Consider the following 26,686-nt stretch of genomic DNA (forward strand, 5'->3'; position numbering starts at 1 on the left):
ATGGTTTCCCACGGAATTGTCCTCCTTCTCGTTTCAACTTTAGAAATCTTACATCTTTCTTTCCACGCACAACTTCTGGAAAATAGTTTTCCAAAAATGCATCACAGAATAGAGTCCAAGTAACTTTAATACCTTCTCTTTCAAATCTCCGCACAGTATTACTCCACCAATCGTCAGCTCCTTTTGTCAGCTTGTGAGTACCAAACCGTACTTTATGTACATCAGTGCAACTCACGACTTGAAAGATCTTCTCAATTTCTCTCATCCATGCTTGTGCTTTGTTCGGTCCTTACTCTCCTTCAAAGATCGGTGGATTGCACCTTCAGAAATCTCCAAAAGCACGAAACTCTTCCTTTCCTCCATAACCGGCACTCTCTTGTGGCGCTTGTCCAATCGCACCAGTCCACCTCATCACTGCCTCAACATTAATGTTACCATTCGTTCCTGCAGCCATTATCCTAAGACATCCAACAACCAAACAGACAAAACAGTATCGATTGTGTCAGATACACAAATCAAATACAACAGGATTAGACAACATTAACGACTATTGACCAACTGGTCGACCATGCTCTGATACCACTAATGTAACACCCATTTTTACCCCATAAAATAATAATAAGCATATAATCAGAGAATAAGCATGCATATAACTCAAAAGGGCGTCACATCGACGTTTTCAAAAACTAAAAAAAAGCTTTTAAAACCGACAGCATTTATCCATAAAATACAATACACCTGGTCATTTCAAATAACACCTGACATATAATCATAATTCATCCAGAATATGCATTAACAGCGGAATTAATACTAATGTGTTTCATATAAATGATACATGTCCCATACCATGATCATAATATTTGGCCTAAAGCCTCTCAACAACAAGTAACCAATTAAATAGGTTCACAAGTTATAACAAAATACATAAGCAAATAGAACATGAGTTCGACATCTAAGCTACCCAGTGTTACATGACCAGAGCATTGACTCACTACTTAATTACCAAGCAACTCGGAAGAAACTCCGACTAGATCACACGCCAGCTACTAATCGTCAAACCTGCATGTCGCCAAACGAGGGCAATATTAAAACAGAAGGGTGAGAATACAAATCATTATGAAGAAAGTATAATGAGATACAATGGTTAAATCAACAATTATAGGAATGCATTACACTTGCCTAATCATAAAATTAATGCTAATCATAATTCACATATATTAAGCATACACCAAGTATAAGAGTATAATATCTGAATACTATATTCTCAATTATACACATAGCCATAATTATCACATATTACCGCATTTAACCAATTACGTATTCAACATCACCCATTCTCAATTATCAACTAATACAAATATCGGTACAACACCAAGTGTACATAATCAATTACCAAACCCATACACATAGCATTAAGACATCAATGTACATAATCAATTGTTCACTCGTACTCTTATTACAACAACATAATGCACATAATCAATTATCACAATTATGCACATATCATGACAACATAATGCACATAGTCAACTATCACATAACCCTAATGTGACTCAATGAAACATGTGACACTATGCATGTGGTACCAATGTGAAATTCTAAGTTTCACCGGCCTCCGATTCATATCTCTAGAATCTAAGCCACACTTCTGATCCGGACAAGACCAAAGTCCACCAATTGTAAACATATAGTTTACGGCTTCCGATTCACTTTAGAATCCAAGGCCGCTTGTGTTTCAAAGCAAATCCACCTGTGTTTCAAGGCACACTATGATATGAATGTATGTACAATATCACAAATATATGCAATTAAGATCATCTCTACCATCTTAACTTTTCCGCATATCACAATAATTCAACTCTATGAATTATCCACCAATTGTACACAACATTCACAACACACACACATCATTCACATATGAGAGGCCAATTAATCAATTACGATTCACACAATCCAATAAACACTAGTAACCATACTATCTCATGTTAATTCTCATTTTTGTCATTTATACATGAACACACACTTTCCACATCAAACAATTAATTATTAGAATTAATGCTATCCAACTTCTCATAGAGAATCAATATTAGCACAACATCATGGCATATACATATATTTATTCTCAACATAAACATATTCAAGCCAAAACACAATTACGGACAAATTCCCAAAATACCGTAATTTGCCGATAACCGAATAATTTATCCAAGTCCAAGTATATCCCAAATAAATAGTCTTATTAAAATTGATTCAACTATTAATTTAATTAACCAATTAATAATCACACTATATTAGTTTAATTCACTTCTATTTCTACTCCATTTCCAATTTCTAGCATTCAATTGCTCAAGACCATTTTTTTATTGAAAAGAATATCGCGCTAGCTTTCTAACGCTTCGAACGGAGACTCAAACGGAGTTACGGTTCAAAAGATATGAATTGTTAAAGTTTCAACAAAAAAACAAACACCGACATCATACACTAACAACTCTAAACATGTCAAAATTACGCAAAACAAATAAAAATATGACTCTTAATAACTCTAAACAACTCTGACAACTCTAACAACTCTATTGACAACTCTAACAACTCTATTGACAATTATATTAAATTGTTAAAATTTATTTATAAAGAATATTTAAATAAAACACAATTTTGGTCGATTTGTAAAATATCACAATTTCAACAAAATAACATCACCACGTTAATCTACTAATTAAACTTAGCTACCACGTAAATTTTTATCAAATTCCAGACAACTAATTATACCGTTTAATTCCGCTATTCGGTTAAACGGGACTGTTTCTCTTATATTTCAATTTCCATTTAATATATCGCTACAGTAAAGAGAAACCACTAATTCTTCCATTTTATAAAGCACTACAGTAAGTAGATGGAGTAACTACTTCATTTTCAATTTCCTTTATATATCTATGTCTCGCTACAGTCAAAAAACAAGCTATGGAAGTGCCTATGCTATCTATATGAACATGGTATACATACTGCATTATATGGAATACACATATCATACCATTTCGCTACAGTATATGACTATTCTACAATTGGTATTATACCCATTAAATTGTCAATTAGTGATTCTCAATCATCCCCTAATTTCACCAATGTATCAATTTCTATTATCCAAACATTTTTCTAATATCAATTTTTTTATTGATTTCAACCAACAACAAACCTAATCATGTTAGTCTACCCATTGACCCAATCATACTAACCCATAATAATAAGGATTCTCCCCGTTACCTCTTGAATTTCTTCAAACTCTAGGTTTTGCTCTTCTCCTCTCTTAGCCTCTTTTTTCCTCTTCCTCTTCTCTTAGAAATGAATAAATGTTATGGTGTCTCTAACTCTCTCTAAACCCTTACTATATTATTCATATTGGGCTTAACCCACATAATTCCACTTCTAACTAAATGGGCCCAATTGATGAAATAAAGTAGTCAAATAAATAATTATGCTCCAACAAATAATATTATTACCCTTAATATTATTTTCCGATTAATCCAATTAAATCCGACTTTATCTCAAATAAATAAAATCCAATAATAATATTATTTCTAATATTATTTCTCTACATACTCCACTTTATTAATTCTTCGATTAACCGAATAAATTCCAACTTCACTTAATAATCTGAACATATTTCTCAATAACACCGACGATCCAATTAATTATCAAACTTCGTCCAAATTAAGTAAATAAATCCTTATTTAATTTAATTAGTCAGTTAATTAAATTTCGGATGTTACAAAAGTTATGCCTGGTCAAATTTGGGTTGACTTTCCTTCAAAAATAACCAAAACCCTAATTGAGTAACTTTTGATTTTTGATGAGTTTTGAGATGAATCATGATCATCCCTTGATCAAATGATGGATAGGGCTTCAAATGATTGATTTTGACCAAAAATCTTGAAGTTTGACTGTATATTGACTCTAGTTGACTATTTGTCTGATACAGTTGACTGTTGGTCAACTGACTGGCTGACTGGTCAAACTTGTGATTCAAGGCTTGAAACTTGGTATAAGGATACTTTGAAGCATATGAGACACCATGAAGAATATTGTCTTGAATATGTAAGGGCAAATTTGAGGGTACAACAATCTCAATATTCAAGTCTCCTTAGCATTGCAACATGGACCATATTTAGAGTACATGACCAATAAATAACCATTAACTCAAGGAATACACAAATGTTAGAAAATTAACTAATATGAGTTAAAGAATATAGAAAGTTAGGTAAATGAACATACATATCTTTTTACTATTATTCATAACAATATTGTAATTTTTTAATATACATAATAAAATGTCATTAGATCTTATAAATAAGTATTTAATTTTGTAAACAATAATAAAGTTTTTTTACATATATAATTAATTAAATAAAAATTTAATTGAAATACACTGACAATATAAAAGGATTTTTCACAGTCAGTTAATCATAGACGTTGAATATTGGTTGATATTTAACTTTTATTTTAATCACCTATATAATAATGCAAACGGATGATGATGATGAATTGCCAGTGTAAAATTTCTTACACTGATAGTGCATAGTAATTAATCTCATTAAATTATTTTAGAGTTTAATGGACATGTACTGTCAATGTAAAGAAATTTTATACGGCCCTTCAATAAGAAACCACAAATCTACCAAATCATTCAAGTCATTTTAAAATATGAACGAGATCTGGCGAGATGCATATGTTGTTCATTAAATGACGGTGTAAAGTTATTTTATATCATTGGTGCATCTCCTATTTTTCCATTATTTTATGATATCATTTTGGCTTAATGTGATTCCTTAACTTAATTTTAGGTTTCACTTTAATCCCTTATTTAATAAATATGTTCGTTCTAAGTCTCTTAAATGTCATTTCGTTAATCACACTGGTCCTGCATGTTAAATTTTGTCAAATTGTGTTAACTTGTGTATGTCTGGCACTCTAGTAGGTACTGGGTTAGATGGCATGGAATTGTTTGATTTTATATTGACTTAAAATTTAAAAACAAAAGAGGCTGAAACGTATTTGTATCCTTTTATTTTCATTTTCACTGAGAACGCAAACAAAACCCTAGCTTTTGTGCCAATATAGTTCAATATAACAGGAATCTTACTTTTGATTATGTTAATGCAATCTGTTTTGTTTACTTCAATATTACTATATTACTGTCATGATATTATGTGTGGTTTAGTTATGTATCATATCTTGGTCTGATAAATAACATATAATAGGGAGAATGTATTTACAGTTTGGGTAGACAATCTAACTTGACTATTTCAATTTAGTCCATTTACTTATTACATAAATTTTTGTTTAATCTCTCTATTTATTACATCAATTTCAATTTAGTCCCTTATCTATCATACTTAACATTTTTAGTCCCTTACTTAATATCTTTTGTTTCATTATGATTTTTGTACTGCGATATTACAAAATACAGATGATAACACAATACATTATAAAAAAACTTTGCTACATCAGATATGATAACATGAAGCATAACACATTTTTGTTTTGATCAATTAATTTCATTAAACTGACAAAAAAATTATATAGTCCGTCATAACATAAGAACAAACACAAGTTAGAACTAACCCTATTTGAAATACATGGTTAAAAATACTACATTCAACCCTAAGCTAAAAAACCCAAACAACATTAAAATTTTTAACATTCCTCTTATGTGAACAACCTTATTCTTCAACTTGAAAATTTTCTTCCTTTGCCTTTGAATTTCAAATCCCTTCCATCAACAACTTCATCACCTAACCACTGTTCAAATCTATAATAGTACAAATAATACACTCTTCTTAGCACAACCACTCTCTCCTCTTGTTTCTATGACCACAAATCCACATTTCGAAAAAGGATTAAATAAGAAGATGAATAGTAATCCTATCTTTTTTTTTTCGAAAACACATGAGTATGAAAATGAAGCTTACAACGATGATATAAGTCTTTGCTGAGTCATTGATTTAAGTAAAGTCTTGTTGTCATGCCACATCACCGGCAATTAACATTTTTTTCTCACAATTTAATGGAAAAGATTAAGTAGGCTAACAAAACTATTTTAAGAGACTAATATGTAACATTTATTAGATAAATGACTAAAGTGAAATATGAAATTAAGTTAAAAGATTTCAGCACTAACTAAGCATATTATTTTTTAAATTAAAATATTTTTTTAAATATCTATTTCACATTTTTTAATAAAATTTTTAGTTTTAACCGAAAGACAATAATTTTGATGTTGATATCATCTAATTGACATCCTCTAAACATGAAAGTTAATTGACATCTCTCGCATGGTGTAATTTTTAAATTGGGAGAAGTAACTAATAATACAATAATGCAAGACATAACTAAGAATACTACAAGTTATACACAATATTTATTTCAATGAATATGAACACGTTTGTTTTAACTTTACAAAAACATAATTTTTTTCCTTATATTTTTAAAAATGTTTTTAAAATATTAATATCTTTTTCCTGAAATTTTGATATAAAAAAAATTATAGTAAGATGGTGAAATACTTTTAATTTTACGTTTTATTCTATTTCAACTTAGTTTTTAGAAGAAACAAAATTTTAAGTCACACAATTCAATTCCTCCACAATTGACATACGCGCTATTAGATGAAATTTATCGTGATGAAAAATATCTTTTTAGGTCAATTCCTCAAATGTTTACAATGTCGGAATATGTGGCTCTCTAGGATTAGTAGTCCAAAAAAATCTGAGAAACAGATGTTAGGGAATGCTCTATATGATAACAAAAATATGTATAATTTAATAAATATTTTAAATGTGTAACAAAAATGCAAAAGAAAAATGTGTGTGAGAAGAAAAATGCAACAATCAGATTGAAAAAAAAATTATATTAAAGTTGTGGTTCGTCTTTTTGATATGTTGATAAGGAATGTTTGAGTAAGGTATGAACAACGTGGTCGTGCACTATCCTTGGATAGACAAATATCTATTTTCGGAATTTATTAGCTATTAGACTTCAAAAGAGTTTTAAAAAATATATTAGAAAGCAAACAAACAAAGCATTTTGAGAAAAGAAGTTGCTAACGCACCAAAGGTTGCATTAGAGTTGTCCATACCACATGACAGAGCAAGCTTGTGACTGATGGGCCGGAATAAATGATATCAAAATGATTTTAGATTGAAGGCTGTTTTATTACATCTTATATAGTTTAAAAGAATCTTTTGAAAAATCAAAATTGTTTTTCGAAAATATATTTTTGGACGCATCTTTTATATCATACAAAAGCGAACAAATTTGGTGCCACCCTAGAGTCAAATTAAAATATATTTCGGAGATATATCTTCGGATATGTGATATAATAAATTGTTTCAGAATCATTGCAGGAATAATTCTGGAAATTTAACTCCGGTAAAATTGTATGAAAAACTGGAATCCTGTCACTTTTGCATGTAAGATTATTCTAGAGATGCATCTCTGAAAAAATCAAAAGTGAAATTGCTTAAAACATAAACCTGCATAATCAACTCCATTTGCCATATTTTCCTTAAACCCTTTCTTTCTCAATCAAGTTTTTCACTTCAAATCATCATTCTTGTGTTTCATCAAGATGTGAATGTTTCAAGATCAGTCGATGATATTATCAAGATGTTACTGTAACGCCCAGAATTTAATTAATTATTTAACAAAATTATATAAGGAATTATTTATTGGAATTGGTCGAAGTCGAGAATTATTGGAATTATAATAAGAGGCAGTATTGGATTAATATGTTGGTTGAGTGGTTAAGCCAATAGTTGAGTAATAGCTGATTTAATCGGAGAAATAATATTAGAAATAATATTATTATATTGGATTACTATTTGATTAAAAATTGAATTTAGTGGTGGTGTGAGAAATAATATTGGCGGTGTTAATTAGTTGGCCCAATACGACGTTATGGAATAATAAATATTTTATTAGGGTTTAAGTTGGAGTGATATATTAAGATTTATTTTTAGTGGCTGTACGTGAGGAGAAAAGGAAGGAGGAACAAGTGCTTTGGAGGTTAGCCGCCGGAAGAAGAATTTCAGATCGGAAAGCCAAGTCGAAATTCGACCAAAAAATTATGGAGAGATCGCCAATCCAAGGAAAGGGTGGGGTTCAATCTCTATAATCGAGTATATGATGAACCGTATGTGGGATTGGGGATTTTTATAATTTTCGGTTGTGTGAATATTGATTTTGTGGTGATAATTGTTTGATTTGCTACTGTCAAATTTATGTTTGTTGTGGTTGAAATTGTGTGAATCTGGAAATTTATACTGAGATTGAATATTCTTGCTGGAAAATTGTTGTTGAAATCTGTCGAACCATTACTAGAAAGAAAAATAGGAATATGCAGAAAACACACGAAGATGATGAGGTGTGCCGAGGGGGAGAAGTGCACTGCCGATCGGCAGTGGATGTAAGGGACAGTGTAATATGGTGAACTGACTTTAAAGAAATGTCGCGGTAAGCAAGAGTCGCCACCGACTTTTATTTTATCCAATTTAAAGAAAGGCTAAAAGAACAGGAAAAAAACCTTCAAAAGAAATTTTGAGTTCGGGGGGTAATTTATACAAAGGGAAGGTTTAAGGCACCCTTTGCATCCATGGTTTTCCATGGGCTCTTAATTGCTTAGCTCACTTTGAAATTTTTGAAAATGTTTGCAGTGAATAAAGAAAAAGATTTGAATAAGGACTTTAGCTTGTAAATAAGCGTAGCCTTTTTGAAGGTTTTTGATAAAAGGGTAAAAATAAATTTAAAACAGAGCAAGCAATTAGGAGGTAATTACCATTAAAGTTAAAAAAGTTCTTTTAGCCTTTCAGGGCTATCCATACCATAAGAGGGTAGGAAGTCCTTTTATTGGAGGTTGAAGGGTCATCGAGGTTTATCGTTCGCCACAAGACTGTCCCTGCCATAAAGAGGGCAGATAGTCTAAGGGAAGGATAAAATAGTCACTTTAGGCAACCAATGAGGACGCCTCAGCAATCGAAAGGGACTATCATATCACATTGTAGGCAACCTCGAGGGACGAGATCATATAACCGAAGGCAGCATCGAAGGGATTTATGACCTTTAGTGATGAGAATGAACTGAGGGCAACATTTGCTGAGGCATCCTCGTACCCGAGGGACTTGACTATTCTGTAATAAACAAGGCAGCAAATAACAAGGCAACATGCAACAAGAGGGGTTACCTTTAAAAGTGTGTGGGTGCACAATCACGTGATTCAATTCAGATAATTATCTTGTAATTAATTATTCTAAATTCAATTCGAGGTTTTCACGCCCTAAATTACTAACCACGCAGTTAATCAGAAAATAAAGCAAAATTAAACCCTAATTACTATTACAACCTCGGAGCAGTTACATAATAAGGCAAAAGGGTTTGTGGGCAAACCACAAAAAAGAAATAATTAAATAAATGATAAGTTTAGGGTTACCACAAAGTTTGAGATTTAACCAATCTAAGCTGAAAATTATGCACAAAGAAGAGAAATGTTATTGTATTACAGATTCACTGACTATTGACACAAACCCTATTTTAACCCAAAGGGCAAATAAAAATAAGATGGTATCAAACAAACCCTAAAAGGTTAATGAAATTGAAAGTTCGATTAAATAGATAAACCAAAACAAAAATCTAATAATTATAGGGTTTAAAATTAGAAACTTAGCTTTTTGATCTAGTGTGGCGCGTGGCTGATGGATCCTGGTTAACCCGAAATTTGGCACAAAGAAGAGAATTGTTAGTGTATGAGTGATCTAATGACAAACCTCGCAAGCCTGATTAGGGCACAAGTTAACCATGGTTAATATAATAAAAAAACCCTAAGTTAATTAATTATTGGTTTTCAACCTAATTAATTAAATCGGCAAAAATATGTTTTCGATTAAATTATCTAACCCTAATAATTAATTTAATCAATTAATAAAAATATTAACCTAATTAAATAATTAAACATTCTTATTAACAACTAAATTAAATTAATCACCTAATTATTCTAATTTAAGTTAATTATCTAAAATAAAAACTTAATTTTAATTAAGTAGGAAAAATATTTGTTTATTATGTAAAAGGGTTTTTAAAAGAAAAAGAAAAGAATTTGGGTAAAAATAAATAAAAATAGTAATAAAAAATAAATAGTTAATACTGAATTAAATTTAAAAAAATAAAAAGAAAAAGAAACTTAGCGGAATGGATTCAGTGTGGCGCATGGCCGAGAGAGCATGGTGCGCATGCAGTCTGGAATTCGTTGGATTAGAGTAGAAGAAGATCCTATGGCCACTGCATGAAGTCCCATGGTGATCCTCACGAGATAGACGCACATGATTCAAGAACCTACCATTCCACGTGCGCGCCTTTTTTTATTTTTGAATGAACCAATAGTACGTAGACATGTACTCATCTTCTTCATGGAAAATTTCAGACCACCTTTCTACAACGCTTTTTTACAAAAGCGCCATAAAAGATCATACCTATTATACCTGCAAAATCAAAGGGACCACAAAACGAAGCAAAAAATTTTCGCGACCATGCAGGAACGATCGTCCAGAGGCCACGAACTCACTGGTACCTGAGATTTAGCCTAATTCCACCTAAATAGAAAAGCCCTCTTTCGAGCTTACAAACCCTAACTATGGCATATTACTCATTTAAGCACGGAAATACAATCAAACATCCAGAATCCATCTAAACACAGTAATAAACATAAATATGCACTCAAAACAAATCAAAGATCCGTGTATGTATGGATTCGATTCAAATTAAGTTTTGGACAAACCGTGGGGTTTTGGTGATGATTATGCACGCTTCAATCGCTGGTGATGACTGAGATTGCTTCAGAGAACCCCTAGAAGTCTTTTGGAATGCTTGAAAAGACTTGAAATGGCCTCAACCTACAAAAACAATTTGGAGATTTTCTTGGTTTTGAGAGAGCTCGGGTAGGGTTCTTTTTTGCAGAAAAATTCGTCCCCTCTAGGTCTGATCTTATCATGTATATATAATTGAGTGAATTAGGTCAACTAATTTGAACCAAACCCAATTGAATCCTTGATTTGCAATTTGAGATAATTTGATTGAAAGTTAGTTATAAAAGCTTCTAATTTTGGCCTTGAATGATCTAATCTCTTCCCAATTAATAAGTGCACGAAATTTGATTGATATTTAGGTATAAATGGTGATTATATTTGATGCTTATATGATTTCTAACAAATATTTGATTTTTATTTGATTAAAATCACTTTTTAAATGATTGAAAATTCATATAAAATAAAATAAATGTTAAAAACTCGTGTCAATCAGATTTGGGGCTTTGGATAACTTGAGGATCAAGAATGGATCATAAAAAGTTGGGCCTCTTTGCAAAGAAATCCATTTTGAGGCCTCTTCTTTCACATTTTTCCTTTTAAAATTGGCCAACTTTGACAAGGCATATCTCCCTCAATTTTTAAGATATGGAAGAGTTCTATGACTTTTTGGAAACCTAAAGATGTCCTCTATAAGCCACTTTGGAAGCTTGTTTCCATTTGAGGATTTTATCTTGATGATATGGGCTTTGACAAAAAACTGCTTTTGGTTGACTTTCAAAAAGGACCTATAATCTTTTGATCCATATCTCTCAAATGAAGCATTTTTAGACTCGGCATTTGAGAGACAAAGTTGTAGATAATTTAATTTCCTTCAAATTGAGCTTTGGATGGGAAATTTCTGATGTTCCATGTGAAAGTTATTGCTGGTCAAAGTTCAGTTGACTTTTAGTCCAAAAAACCCTAATTTAGAAACTTTGGATTTTGTTGATTTCTGAACTTTTCTTGATGAATCATGATCAATCCTTGATCAAATGATGAATGATACTTCAAAATAAGGATGTTGACCAAAAATCAAGAATTTTGACTGTACTTTGACCACAGTTGACTTTTAGGTCAAACTAGTCGACTGTTGACTTTTTGAGCAATTGTCTAGACAATCTTTGGAATTGAAGCTTGTAATTTGTCATAGAGATATTTTGAAGCATCATAGGCCATATGAAATCCATTGAAGACTTTGATTCATTGATTTTCTTCAGAGAAATTAAAACCCTAGTCTTTTGAGCCATTGTTTAGGAGGATGTATCTTTGAGCCTTGAACTTTGGTATGAGCTTGAAAGGAGAAATGAGATGGGCAAATTTTGGGGTATGAAAGACAGGGTGTCGATCGGCACCTTTGTGGTAGGGGCAGTGTGACGATCGTCACACCCCATGTGCAGGGGCATGTTGTGTTGTTTTTGTTTGTCATATTGTGTGATGTGTCTGTTTCTGTTTGGCTAGGCTATATGATTCATTTAAATAGATTTATTTCAATAAAGTATTATATGCTTACCCAATTGATTTAACTAGCGAAAATATTGACAGCAGGTAGTAGAGAATATTTTACCAGAAAATTGGTTCATCATAGTAGCAAAACAATAGGAAAAAAAATAGCAGTCCCATTCCTATACAATATAATTGTCAATAACAGTGTATACTTAGAAGTAGAAAATTAGTTGAATTAGTAAACCAATTAATTAAAATAGTGCGATTAATTATCAGCAATAGCAGTCTATTAAAACAATACCGTTTTAGCCGAAATAACTGACTTACGCGGAAAAATTAGTTGCTCGGAATTAGGCAAAATTTGTTGGGGAAGTTAGTATATATTAGTAGGTATTTTTGGTTGCTTCGTTTAGTTGAAATTATGTTGAACGCATTGTTTTGCAGGTACAGTTGAATAAGTTGATTTTGTCCCGATATATGGACATGCTTGAGTTGTAGGTCATATGACCAGTGTTGATCTAAGTTGATGCCATTGATACATTTTATAAGTTGTTGTTTGTTGTGTGTTGCTATTGTTGTTGCATTGTTGTTGACATGTTGATATAAAGTTGTAGGCCTATGGCCAAAGTTGAAATGTGATGAGTGCCTTTATTTATTAGTACAATGTTGATGAAGTTGTTAAGTTGTTATTAAGTTGTCGTTGTTATTGTGTTGAATTGTCGCGATTTATGGACATTATTAAGTTGCAAGTCATATGACCAACGTTGTTAAGTTGTTTTGCAGTTGCCGGTCTTGTGACCAATATTGATTAAGTAGTTTATCGTTGTTGCATTTTATCATTGTTGTTTTGTGTTGATTAAGTTGATGTTGTGGTTTTGTCGCATGCATAGCATAGCATTATTAAATTGGTCTGGATTGGCAATTTTTAAGTTGGAGTTAATGCTCACCACGTTGGCCTGGATTGGCAAAATAAGTTGAAGGCTTGTGCCTTATTGATGCCTTAATAACCTGGCAGATTTTTAAGTTGGGAGTTCTGCTCCGAATGGTACCACATGCATTTTTATAGTTGAGTCGCATATTGAATCGCGTGTTAAAGTTGTTGTTATTATTCATTGTTTATTGATTGTAGTTGTGTTGTTGCTGTTATAAGGATTTGTTGCTATAAGTTGTTATTGTTGTGAGTTGTTGTTGTTATAAGTTGTTGTTGTTATAAGTTGTTGTTGTTATAAGTTGTTGTTGTTATTAAGTTGTGATAATTGAGTTGTTACGTTGATTTAATAAGTGGCTTGTTGTTGTTACTGAGTGGTTTGTTGGTTGTTATATAGTTGCTGTCATGAAGTGGTGAAAATTGTATGATTCGGATCTAATATATTGTTTATCATACGCATGTTTATATTGATTCGATATCTCACCCTTTCTTTTGTTTCGCCGTTACCTTTATATTGGTAACGTGCAGGGGAAACACAATGATGAAGATTTAGTAGCTTCATCGAGTCCAAGTCGGTGTGTCGCTTTGATACGTAACACTCAGGGGGATGAACGCTAGTTGTTCAGTTGTTTGGTTTTCTTGTTGAATAACTATGTTGATACACGAAGAGTAATTGTTGGTGTTAAAATGGTTTTAAGTTGAAAAGATGCTATGTCATCAAAGTTGATTAATGTAGTTCCGCTGCTTAATGTTAATAAAGTTGATTCATGTGATTTTAGTTCATCCGAGTATTTGTGTTATGTATCTATGATAGCATGATAGTGTTGTTAAGTTGAATTGTAATACTCCAAGTGTTTGTCGAAAAAATTTTATAACTTTGATTTTTCTTAATAAGTACCGGGGTAGAATTGGGGTGTTACAGTTACAACGTCAGCCTGGATATTGAAGTGTAATGTTTGATCTATGCTAAAATTCCTTATGTATTGCTGATTATATGATATCTATTGTATTTTGATTTTGTCAAGTTGGTGTTTTTCAATTATGTGTTTCTGCCTTCTGCTACGCAAATTTCAGAAATAGCCATCCGACATTATTCTGTATATGCATCTCCGAAATAATTGGTGTTTTAGTAAATGTTTGGTGTTTCCGGAGATACATCTCTGAAATCTGGGGGCATTTTAGTATTTTCGCACAATGCGCTAGAAAGTCATGGGGTGCATTAAGAAATTTCCTTAGATTATGTAATAACGGTCCAAATGCCTTAAGCACGAGGATTGTAAGGGAAAAGTGATTTAAGAAAGACAGTTTCTTTTTCCACCCTTGTAGCTTCTCACAAACCCTTGTTAAAGACCAAAAATATCTCTAGAATTCGGAGATGCATCTCTGAACGCACCCATTTTTCACAAAATTGAACGCAAATGAATGAGACAACCTATTATACTTAATTTCGGAGATGCATATAAACTCTATTTTTTTTTACGAAAAATGATGTTTTTGGATATACATATTCGAAAGTGCCATGTTGTGTTTTATTTTCTTCTTAATTTACTATTGAGTGTATCCAAATAGACATACCTAGTCGTCATGCATCAGCAAAGCAACAAATATGTAAATACTTACAATTGCCCTATTGAAAAAAACAATTGGAAAATATAAAAATGATTAAAATAAAACTATAAAAATATGAAAAATACAACTAAAAATCAAATTAAGAGTTTGCAAATTTTTCTGAATTTTAAAAAATATATGAAAACAGAAAATAAATAAACTAAAATAAAATAAGGTATTTAGTGTTTTTAGGGTGGTGTTTGATTCCTGATTTTTGATGATGAAATGACACGGTAAAATTTTGATTTATAGTCGATTTTTAAAAAAATCGAGTTTTTTGCGCTACATAGCGTAAAGGCCAAAAATGCAGCAATGCAAGGGGCATAAAGCGAGAATACAATTCCTATGACTCTAATATTAGTTAAAATTGACAAAAAGTCACCGACAACGACGTTAATTTCAATGAAAAATGTGTAGCAAATGAAGTCATGGGTGTTTTTCGGAGATGCATCTCCGAATTCACCACGGAAAATTTTGGAGATGCATATCCGAGCCAATATTTGGCAAAATTGGTGCGGCTGCTTGATTTAAGAAAGATGTGGTGATTTAAGGTGCGTCAAGAGATGCATCTCCAAAAATTTTTTAGGACGTTTTTGGATTTTCAAGGGTGTGGAATATGGTACAAGGGTGGAAAATGAAATTGCCTTAAGAAAATACACATTGGTCCATGGTTCCTCAAGAACAAAATCTCTAAAGTTGAATTGGTTTACGATCCACAATCTCTAAAGCACAAGGTTTGTAAAGGAAAAGTGGTTTAAAACAAAGTCATGATGGTCTACAATCCCTCAAGCATGAGGCTTGTAAAGGATATGTGGTTTAGGGAGAAATTTTAATGAAATTGCATTATATGTGTAAATATGATGTTCTCTATTGGTTTAAGATTGAATTTGACTGTGGTCCTTCAAATAGATAAAACAATTTATTTCCTAACCAATGGTCCTATTAGAAAACTAAGTGTGTCATTTAATGATGGAAATAGTTAAAAAAAAAAGTCTTTGAAAAGACCACTAAATATGAGTCATCCACCGCTTCCCATGCTCGCGAGCAAAGCCATTGATATTTTGTCAAAATAATGATGATTATATATATTCTACTCACCGCTACTCGGGCTAGAGGGTGTTTCTTCACTATAGGTAATAAAGTGTTTACTCCCATTTTCCTCATACATTTTCTCAATAAGTATTTCTCCTTGCATTTTCATCATACATTTTTGCCATCTTCTACGAACTTGTTTTTCTTCACCATCCCGCAAAGGCTTACCATGTGTATTTTATTCTCCTCTTTTTAACCTTTTTGTTTCATGATTAGAATATGGTTTTCACAGGGATTGCGACACTAGAGGATCTGACTCCTCGCATTGGAGAGTTCATCAATGCAAGAAATTTGAAGTACATGGGTTTACTGAAGAGAATAGTCACTCAACCTCTGACAACTCCTTTTGCTAACATCACCAACAAAAGAGTTCCAGTTAATGATTTTCCTCTGTTCACCAAGGGAGATAGTCCAGCTGGAATAGCTGGCTATATGGTGATGATGATGGAAGCTGGAGTTGATGTGTGTAACTTTAGCCTTTAAGATGACATCCTGCACAGGCTCTTATTGAACAATCCAGAGGTAAAAGGAAGATTACTTCTGAAGGTTCTAAAAGAAGATCGGAGAAGAAGCAAGACAAAGGTCAAATTTCTCAGAACGTGTCTCTGGCTTCTCATCCTAAACCTTCAGGTGATGCTAAAAATGCTTCTGCAAGTAAGTCTTCTGCTCCTTTTGTTTCTAAGTCTTTAAATAAAATTATTAATGAATTATCATCCTCCTCTACTCCACTATCAGTTGCCTCATCTTTTGAATATCTCTCTATTCCACCAACTTTTGTTAATCCTGAACCAGTTCAAACAATTCATATCACTTTTGCTACAACTGTTTCAACAATAACTCCAATCACTTCAATCATTCCAACTACGATTTTTGACCCTTTTCTCTGACAATTGCATTTGCTTCTACAACAAACAATCCAAATTCCTTTTCTCTTCCATCCTTAACTCTTCCCATTCCATAAACACCTATTCATATCTACACATCACCCGTTCTTACCCCTTTTTCTGATGTTTTCCACTCTGCCACTTCTCAACCTTCACCAACCAACATTCACTCACCAGTTTCTATACATTTTGTTACTCTTTCACCAGACTCAGAAGGTACATATGAATTTTTTTACTTTGAACCTCTTAATTCAATCATTGCTGAACAAGTTCATTCTACCACATCTGAACCATCTCTTTCTGCACCTTTTAAAATTCCATCTACTGAACCCTACACCACTTCTGATCTTTTTAATCTGACTGGACAATCTACCAAAATTCAGTTACCTGAAAGTAATCTGTCCTTAGTCAGATATCAACCAACTCCTCTTGAAATTCCCAAAACCTTGGATGAGTTCATTAATATATTTTAGGGTTAAATGGCTTTCACCCCCCTGCAATAGTAGCGAGATTTGATTTACCCCCCTTTTAAAAAAAATTGGATTACCCCCCTATAATATTAAAATTGTAAGTCTTTTGCCCCCCTAAGAGGGAAAATTACCCCCCTGTAAAATATATTTTTTAGATTTACCCCCCTGGTTTTTACACGCTTAGGGGGGTGCCCAAATATTACAGGGGGTAATCCATTTTTTTTAAAAGGGGGGTAAATCAAATCTCGCTACTGTTGCAGGGGGGTGAAAGCCATTTAACCCTATATTTTATAAAAAGGCTAAAAAAAGATTGCAAAGATAAGAGGAGAAGCCATCTCCAGTACTGATCCTCAGGTTCTGGATGATTCTTGGAGGAATCTTCAGAATTGGATGCACTCTGAGATTGACAGAATTATAAAATTCTCTGATGCATATAGAAATGTAAGTGTTCAGTGAAAGGGAAGAAGAAAATAATGAAAGGATCAACCTCTTCAAATTACTTGCTACTAAGCAAAAAGCGGATGATGCTAAAGCTCTTCAAGATGATGAAGAAGTAAGGCTCCGAAAAGAAGAAGAAGACAAACTGAACAAAGAAGCTGAAGCAAAGGCAAAGGAAGATGAGGCTGCTGTGGTTTTCTCCTCTACTGATCCTGTCATCATGTGCTTGGAACAAGCTATTGGTGAAATTAGAGAAGAACAAGATGTCTTTAGAGAAAGCATCTCCGAGCAGAAGAATGTCAACAAAAATCTTCAGACCATGAAGCAAAGGCAAAGGAAGAGCTTTGGTTTGAAGAAATCAATTCTTCTTGCCAAGGAACCTAAGAAAACAATAAGCAAGAGGGAGAGAAGGAGAAAGCAAGAATTGTAGTTGCTTTGGTGTGTTCAATACTGAGGAGAGCACTTCTATTTATAGGCAAATGGTCTGAGTACTGAAAGAGTGAAGTTAGCTTAGTGAGGTCACTCTTGGAATAGCTTAGCCATGAAGAAATATGAGATTATCCAAATGCAATGATGGATTTTTGATACCACTCCCTAACCCTCGGTTTTGCTTGATCTTAGGGGACAATTCTGTTACAGAAATGTGTTCCAATTGGTTGGGAAGAGATTCCTTTGGTGATTCACTTATTTGCCATAAATTCCCAAATGTAATCATTACATAATCACATGTCTTTGTTTTTGGGAATATTCTTCAATCCTTATGCAATGATGAAAATGAATACATGGCATCTCTACTAATGTATTAGGTGTCATGTTGAACCATTTATTAGAAGCATTTGCATAAAATTGGTAAGATGCAATAATTGGTTATGGCTTGAAACAACTTCAAATGCCCAACTTTGAACATGCATAACTTTCTGCTCAAAATGAATTTGGAGATGGTTGAGCACAATTTGGAAATCCCTTGGTATATACTTCAATTCATTAGTTTGGTGTTTCTTCAGAGTCACTTGAGAAATTTGTGAAAACTAGACCTGAAGTTGGAAGAGAACTAGGTTTTTCCCTACTTATAAAATTTTCTAAGTCTTGATGACGTTGGCTTCTTGATTCCATAACTCTTAAATGATTGATTTTTTGCCAAAAGTTACCTCTTGAAGAATTTCTTGTTTTTTCAATATCTACAACTTTCATGTAAGGAGATTATTTAGTGTGTAGGCAAAATTTTGAGTTCCCAAAATGCCCTTGAAAAACCCTAATTTTGACTTTTGTTGACTTTTTGATTTTTTAATGATTTTCTTGATTTTCTTTGGCCAAATGACTTCAATAATCATATGTTGATGATATTGATCTTTAAAAATCCTTGAGTGACCAAATTTCTCAAAAGTCAAAGCCAGTCTTGTATAGTTGACTTTTTCCCAATGAAGTGCAATCTTGGATTTTTGTGATGAATCAAGCTCTCCTCCTCAAATGAATGCAGTGAATGGATTTTATTGAAGTAATGGAGGTCTTTGAATCATAGTTTGAGTGGTGGAGCCATGTCCTGATTAAAAGTCAACTGTCCAGAAGAATTAGGTTAAAAAACCCTAAATGTGGACTAGATGAAATTGATGACTGTGGATCTTGAATTGAAGTACAAATTCCATTGGATGTTGATATAGGGATTATTTGAAGATGATGGGATCTCTGAGATCATGTCTTGAAGCTCTGCAAGTATTCCCAAAAGTGATCCCTGACTTTAGTCCTTGATAGACTCAAAACCCTAGTTTAGTGACCTGGGCAGATCTGATGCCCTGGGATTAGAGATCATAGGTGGATGGATGAAACATCTTGGGCCCTATGATGGTGTTTTAGTATCATGTTGACCATTAACTGATCCTTTTCCTGAATCTCATAGACTGGAAACCCTAATAGAATACCTAGTGAATAGGTGATTGCTCTGGGTATCCATACTGATCTGACTGGGAGATTGTGACATGTCTGGTGATGTGACATCTTGGGGGGGGGGGGGGGTCAAAATTAGGGTATGACAGTAACTCGCGGTTAGCTTGTGCATTGTAATAATCTTGATATTATTGGATTAAGACCTTGTTGATAAGGCGAAATCACCTTGGCGGGTGGACAAGATTAGCTTGATAATTTTCAAGTTAACTAGTATAAACATACCTTGTTCTTTCCTTCTTGCAATTTATTGTTGTTATCAAGAGTGAAGTATTTGCTGCTTTTAAGAGGGGTTTTTTTATTGCAAAAGCTTTATGTTTTAAACACCCTATTCAAACCCCCCTTTTTTCTAGTGTTTTTCACACCTTCAACAAGTGCCAGTTAAAATCAAAGATAGCATATGGACAGATGTTAAGGTAATACATTCTATAATTTGCATATATTTGATATCACTTCCTATAATTTTTAATACATACTTATATATTGATTTAAATGTAGACGAGTTTTGAGTTTACCGATGACTCAATGTTGAAAAAGTGGATCTCTTATGCTGGTACTCGTTGGAAGGGATTTAAGGCACAACTCATGGCTGACTACATTAGGAAGCCTAAGACTGGTCTTGCTCGTCCGTGGATAAGATATATTTTTATATCGAAGAAGCATGGATAGTACTAGTCTTATTTATCCGATAATTTAATGCTAATTACTTATAGATACTAATCATATATATTTTTCACTATGTTAATAACAGGTTAAAAGCGAAGTAGAAATAAAAAAGGCAAAAAACATGTACCCCCATAGATTATCTCGTGGGGTTTACATGAAACTTGTGAAAACAACCGTGCTTGAAAAACAACCACAAACGGGAGATGATCACATCCCACCTCCACCGTCAAGACATGAGAATTGTAAGAAGGCTCGATTAAGACCAAATGGGGAGTACACCTCAGATGCGTCAAGACTAGTTGCTGAGAAAATTGTAAGTATGATTTGTTTTGATTATGTTATTTGTTATTTAAATGCTTTGATAACAGTATATGTAAGTTGCTCATGTTGTGTCGGATAAGTTTGTTGAGGCGGCCCGTGAAGGCACCTTTGTTCCAAAACCACGACATGATATACTAGTAGAATCTATCAGCACAAATGAGCATGGTGGGTGTTTCCGTGGTGTTGGAGAAGGTGTCACCATGAGGTTATTCTTTGGTTCAGTAAGAAAAAGCACCGACAGCCAGGAATTTCTTGCACAAAGACAAAAGATTGAGAATGACGAGAAGTAGTTAGAAGAACCAAGGAGGATGTTAGAAGAGGAGAGGGAGAGATAGAAGAAAGATATGGAAAATTTTGATAAGTTAGAAGAGTTATATTCGGTATGTGCTTTGTTTGAGATGTTAGTGTTTTATCGGAAATGTATGAAATATATTGCGCTTATTTTGTTTTATGTTCTAATTTAGTATTATGATGTAGAGATTAAGTGAAAACATCGAGCAACGTACAAATGAATATCAACATTATGTTGATGGTGATGAAAATGATGATCAAACTCCAAGTAGAAGTGTTGTACGTCGTGCTAGCACCAAAGGAAGTAATTGTTCAACCCCTTTCCCCCTCCAGATAACCGCAATGAGTTAATGGACTTTAGTGTAAATGAAACCACCACGTTATACTTGAGTGTTGTGGTGATGAATGCATCGCAACCTCTTCAGCTAGAACATTGTCTATGTCTGGAGTTCTTCTATTATAGTCCTGACGATGTTAGGGATTTTCTCGATGGATATAAGTGGCTGGACGTAGGGTTATTGCAATTTTGGTGCACGTAAGTATATAATTGTTTATATACATGTCATTATAGAATATTATCATTTTTTGTATTTCCTCCCTTAATTTTTTAATTTTGTTTAACCATTTAGGTACATTCATCGTGTTTATATTGAGTTAAATAAATCGAGTACTTATGGAATTTTGGGTCTATTTTTTATTCAATGGACAAGTAATGATCCAAATTCCATTCAAGAGTACTTAAAAAGACGGTTAAATGAGGGAATAAAAGATTGTTACTTAACACCATTTCTCTTTGAGTAAGTATTTTTGTAATTGATGTTTATGTATTCTATATTTAATTTTGCTTTAGCAAATGCTAATTATATATGCTCGTGTTTATGTAGTGGTCATTGGCAATTGATCATCATATCAGTTAGGATGAATGTGATCACTACACTGTGTTCCTTACATTATAAACTCGAGAGGAAAATGAAAGATACTATTAATTGGTAAGTGTATGTTTATATGAAACTTTAAATTAATATTTTCTTTTACATTGTAATTAGTTTATCGTGTAATATGTTTAATTCATTTTCAATGTACAATATTGTACAACCAATGAATATGATGCATAAAGCAAGCCCACATGGCTCTTGCCTAATGTAAGTGGCCCAATTATCCGTTTCTTTCATTTACATTCATGTATGGTTATATTCGTGAAATTAATGTTTAAATTTGTAGACAAGGAAACAACCATGGGATTACGAGTGTGGGTATTATATCATAAAACACATGTTAACCATTGTCCTTGTCGGCATTATTGATTCATGGGATAAGGTATATATGCCATAGAATGTTTACATATACTATAGATAAGTTGACTATTAAATTATTATCATGCATGATCTTCACTTTTTTGCTCTTTATTATGTAGATGTTTAATGACGAAACACCATTATCCATTGAAGACTTTTTATATCATCGTAAACGTTGGACGTATATCCACGATGTGCTTAAGGGTCCTGCTGATTGATTTATTGAGATGTGCTAATGACTTATTTTCTGTATTGATGTGAATATTACTTTTGACTTAAACATATTCTGTGTTTGATATAAATATTAATTTTGGTTTTTGAAACACAATGTTACCAAAAATACATGTTGTTTTTTATTCTCTTTATGCATGGTTAACAAAAATACAGATTGTTTTAAATTCTCTGATATGGTTATAATAGATACATGTTAAAAAATGGGAAAATTTTGAAAAACAGAGAATTGAATTTTAAAACAAAGGAAGTTTTGACAGTGCTTTTAACACCAAACCGTGGTTGTATATTGAACGCTGACTAGAATAATATAAATTACAAAATGTTGATGCTAAGAATCAAATCTGGGACAATTAGGCCTATCACAATGGTTGGATTAACTAACCATTGTGATATCGCGCGCTTTCAAGAATACAACAACAGTCTCAAGACCGAAATTATAAATAACGCATTTACGACCACACTCTACATAACAACGACTGGACCTGCGCGATTATATGTCAAGAATATGCAAATCATTAAAATAATTCACACCACCTTCTCCACTACCACAAAAAATCACTAGTCTCTCACCACCAACAAGTGTAGCAGTGTGACTTTCCCTCGGCAAAGGAGGCGTCCCTTCGCATTTAGGACGAATCCATTCCTTGGTATAAAGATCAAGTATATGAGTTTCATTTACTTTCTTAAACCCATTTGTACCACCAAAAACTATCATTTTTTGTCCTACAAGAACTGCACTATGACTATTTCTAGTACCGGTTTTTCACTTGTTGTAACAACTTTGTTCCATTCCATTTTGTCTAAGTCCAAACATAGAACATCACTAAAATGCAATCCACCACAACATCCCTGAAATTAAATAAAACAAAATAAACAACTTCATCATTAAAAAAAATAGTGAGTATATTTTTCTATAATAAGAAAGAAAAAAAATATGTTTGAGAAGAAAACGTATTGTCACACTAATTAGAAAAGAAGTTGATTTGTCTAAAAGTAATATGTGTGCTGAGAGAAATTAGTTTTTTTATATGGGATGTAGTTAAAAATTAGAGAGAAATTAGTTTTGTGCTGAGAGTAATATTTGTCTCAAAACTAATTCTTAACTACATCCCATATGAGAGAAATTAGTTCTTTTAACACTAATTAGAAAATGCATAAGTAATATTTTTTTTCTTTTATACTTTTGTGTTAGAAAAAAAACAAAGAGACAATAAAAGACACAATCACAACAAAAAGACATAATATACAATGTCCAAAATCGAGAAGAAAAAAAACCACGATCATTGTCAAATGATAACCAGATAACACTATGAAAAAATTATTTCAATACATAATATACCCTCATATCTCAGTACACTCACATCCTTCAAAATAAATATTTAACTACATCCCATAACACTATAACACAAGAGTATAAAAGAACAAAAAAAAAATCAAGTGTTTTGGATACTAACCAAACATAGCAAAGAGAAAAAAGTTGGAAAAATCAAACAAAGTTGTAATCAAAGAGCATACTAAGAACTCTTATCTCTAGATAAAAACTCGGATTCCAGTTGAGAAAAAGAAACAAAGAGACAATACAAGACTCAATCACAACAAAAAGACATAATATACAATGTCCAAAATCGAGAAGAAAAAAAACCACGATCTTTGTCAAATGATAACCAGATAACACTATGAAAAAATTATTTCAATACATAATATACCCTCATATCTCAGTACACTCACATCCTCCAAAACAAATATTTAACTACATCCCATAACACTCTAAAACAAGAGCATAAAAGAATAAAAAAAATCAAATACAAATTCAAAGTGTTTTTGACTTATGCATTTTATAATGAAGAACTTGAATCCAACTAGGGGTGTGCAAAATAACCGGTAACCATGAACCGAATTACAATCCAAATAAATCCAAATTTAAAACCCAACCCAAAGTTATGTTTATAAACTGGGGGCCCATTTATCAAATTAAAAAAAACTGGTACCCATTATTCCAAACCGGTTCAAGTAATGGTTTCCACATACTATCCTCCCAACTTTCAGAAACATACGTCGCAAGAACAAAAAACCCTAATCCCAATCTTCTTCGTCTCTTCTTCATCATTGTTCAAATTTCAAACCCTAAACGTCATTTGTATTGTAATTCTCCAAATCACAACCATGGGTTAGTCAAAATAGTTATGATATCGGCAAAATCATTCTTCGAATCCAACGAATTCCTCCTTCAACAACGTCTCCACAAGCTTTCTTCTCACAATCAGGTTCAAGTTAAATTTTACTTAGAAGTTTTGGTTTCACAAAGTAGAAGCTTTTTAGTTATGGGTTTATCTAATTAACCGCAAAATCGATGAAATTTCAGGTTCAAAAGAAAGCTCTACCAACATTTTCACTCTACATCTTTCATTGATACTGAGGTAAACATATTATAAACTCCAAATCTGAGTTGTGTGTTGAACTGGTCTGTGTTGTAAAATTGGTTGATCCTGTTTGGTGAATATATGAAAACTAGATTGATATCCCTTGATCTGCTAGGGGGTGTTTGTAGTGTACATTAGTTTTATTTGCTCTACAGGATTAAGAACTAAGCTTGCACTATGTTGTATCATTATTTTGACCTTGATAATTGGTGAATGTCATAAAGAGGATTTCATCTTATAATGGTTGTTTTCAATTTGTGTATGTGTTATGTGATTCATTACTTCTCTATTTGGATAGGGTCCATTAAATTCTTTCAACTTGGATTTTTTCTTTTTATTTTCTTTTTGTAAATTAAACAGAGTTTTGGTGAACGTTTCCAACACCATGATTAGTGCACATTGAAGGCTTACATCACTTCGGTAATCATAAAACAGGATCTACTTCTTTAAAATGAACAATTCACTTTATTTTAATTGTTTGTTAATTAATCATTGAAACGATTAACTTCATGTACGAGTTTAGGTACTAGTATTTTATGATTCTGTGATTTCTGTTGATTTTTGCGTTTTTGTTGTTGATTTTGTTGTTATAATCATTACAGTCGCAAGAATTTTGTATCTGTGTGGTACAATTGTTGTTAGATTGTAGACATACGTACTCTGTTTTGCGATGTATTAGATAGTTCGATCTAGTACCTTGAATGGATTAGAAATGGGAAGAGCTTGCTAAGTTGTCAATATAATTAACTTTTTGTTTGAATATTGAAGTCACTGCGAGAGTGTGGAGAGGTTTAGGATACTGATCAGAGATCATCAAAAAGCAGGTAAAAATAAGAAGGGCAGCGGGCACAAGTCAGACACAGAAACTGAGTTTCATTTCATGTGTGCTGATGCCTTGAAAGTAGGGGGGAGTCATTCATGTTTATTGTTAATAGTTAATTTGGAGAAGTATTTCTCTGGGAGGAGCTTCTAGCTCTGGTTATTATTGTAACTGCCTTTGTACTCCCTTATTCCATTATTAAAATTTTTCTATTATAACAACATTTTCTGTAAGTTCTATTGGTACCTAAGGGGAAATTATTCTTTGACCATATGAATATACATAGAATCGTCTTGTGCTGCATGCTCCATTTCCCAGCGTGTCATGTCAAAGGTCCATGTTTTTGTGTGTATTGCATAAGTTCCAATCACAAAAAATAACTATTAGCCTTAGCCTAGCGCCCTACTTTTGTATAGTGAAAGTTCCAATGTGAATACTCTCTGGTGTGCTTATCAAACAATCAGAACAACTATTTTCAGGGTAAAATTAGGTAGTTTAGGTATAATTTTTCATGCTTTGAATATAATATACTTCTAACTCTTAGTACTCATTATAATAATTCATTCTAATAATTGTTGTTCTGTTTGGTCTTTTTAACAGATTCAAGATGACTAATGGAAGTTATGCAACATCCGAGAATACGGTTTCAACCCCTCCACCTACCGTCTCTAATGAAATGCCACCTCCTCACAATAAGAAGCGAAAGAATCGTTCAGAGGCTTGGAATCATTTCATTGTATCGTCAGAAGAAGAACAAAAAGCTTCGTGCAAATACTGTGACACAAAGATTAAGTATAATAACGGAACTAGTTCCATGCATGCTCATTTATCGAGATGTCTCGCTTACAAGAAGCAAAAGACATCATCTTGTATAACAAGTGCTGAAGAACAAGTTGGCTCTCCTATAATTGTCAAGTTTGACCAAGAAGCTATTCGAAGAGCAATGGTT

This window comes from Vicia villosa, unplaced genomic scaffold, assembly GCF_029867415.1.
Source record: "Vicia villosa cultivar HV-30 ecotype Madison, WI unplaced genomic scaffold, Vvil1.0 ctg.002650F_1_1, whole genome shotgun sequence".
NCBI classification, from domain to species: domain Eukaryota; kingdom Viridiplantae; phylum Streptophyta; class Magnoliopsida; order Fabales; family Fabaceae; genus Vicia; species Vicia villosa.